This window comes from Aplysia californica, unplaced genomic scaffold (assembly GCF_000002075.1).
Source record: "Aplysia californica isolate F4 #8 unplaced genomic scaffold, AplCal3.0 scaffold00052, whole genome shotgun sequence".
In the NCBI taxonomy this organism is placed as follows: Eukaryota; Metazoa; Mollusca; class Gastropoda; order Aplysiida; family Aplysiidae; genus Aplysia; species Aplysia californica.
Genome location: NW_004797322.1, coordinates 65,652 through 66,837, shown reverse-complemented (window position 1 = coordinate 66,837; position 1,186 = coordinate 65,652). Strand labels below are relative to the sequence as shown.

Here is a 1,186-nt window from a genome sequence, read left to right as displayed (position 1 = left end):
ATATACAATTCTTTATGCCTTTGATCAACGTTTTTTCTTGTAAAATCCATACATGAATGTGTTTTTAATTTGGCATGAAAGGTGTTCAGCCGCGAGCAAAAATTTCGTTAGAAATTGCCCACTAGGCCGAAAAATGTCGGTATCTCCCGTTTCATCATTTTGACAAGCGACTGAATTTGATCATTATGCCACATAGAATCTGTAGATTACCTTAATAGAACATGTGCTGCGTCCATCTCGCCTGTTAAGCTAACTCAGGATGAGACACTTGATAAGGCATTTATTACATTAAGGATTGAACTCATATTTTCTGCTTACAGTATCGTTAAAGTGAATAAATAATACTCTTGAATCTGCTCTAACAACGACCTGTATAAAACATTCACCTGTATAAAACTACCACCTGTATAAAACAACCACCTGTATAAAACAACCACCTGTATAAAACAATCACCTGTATTAAACAACCACCTGTATAAAACAATCACCTGTGCGAACGAACACTTCCGATCTCGCTTTATGCGTCTTTTTTTTTTTTTTTTACATAATCATGCCACTTTAAAACATCCACCTGTCTAACACGGCCACTTTTCTCTTATACCATGGACGGCCGTCTTAGACAGTTCGGATTGTATTTCATGGAGTATTTTAGATTCCTACTGAGACGTAGTGGTTAGTAGTGCGCTCATCTCCGAAGCGGAAAGTCCCCGTTCGAGCCACGGTTCGGACACGCATTTTTTTTCGCCCCCTCCTTCACACCCAGCAGTAATGGGTACCTGACTTCGAGTTGGGGAAGTTAAGGTGGCGTGAAAAGGAATTGGCCAGACCACCCTACCACCGTTGTCTCACTAACAAGGGGATCGGATGCGGGAACAACTTTTACTTTTACTGAGACGTACCCAACCCACCCAGACCGGTTCTGCTGGGCAGGTTTAAATTCGACCTTTTCGTTCTATGAGATCTGAGTTTTGACCATGGGGCTGTAAGATACATGTTTTGTATGCATGCCCCTTTGTTTTCAATGTCCGTTGATCTAGACAAATATCTAACATAATAAATAGAGTAAAAATTTTTTCAAAATTACTTTGATACAGACCTATACTTTTATCAATACTACGAGCATACACTTTGGCAGATATGCACACACACAAACACACAGACACACACACACACACACACACACACA

The 1,186-nt window shown here is 40.1% G+C and overlaps 1 protein-coding gene across 1 annotated transcript in view; it reads right to left on the bottom strand.

Moving 5' to 3' along the window:
* The window catches only part of LOC106011083 (integumentary mucin C.1), a gene marked incomplete in the record, with an annotated part of 21,220 nt that overhangs the window by 3,043 nt on the left and 16,991 nt on the right, over positions 1-1,186 (bottom strand).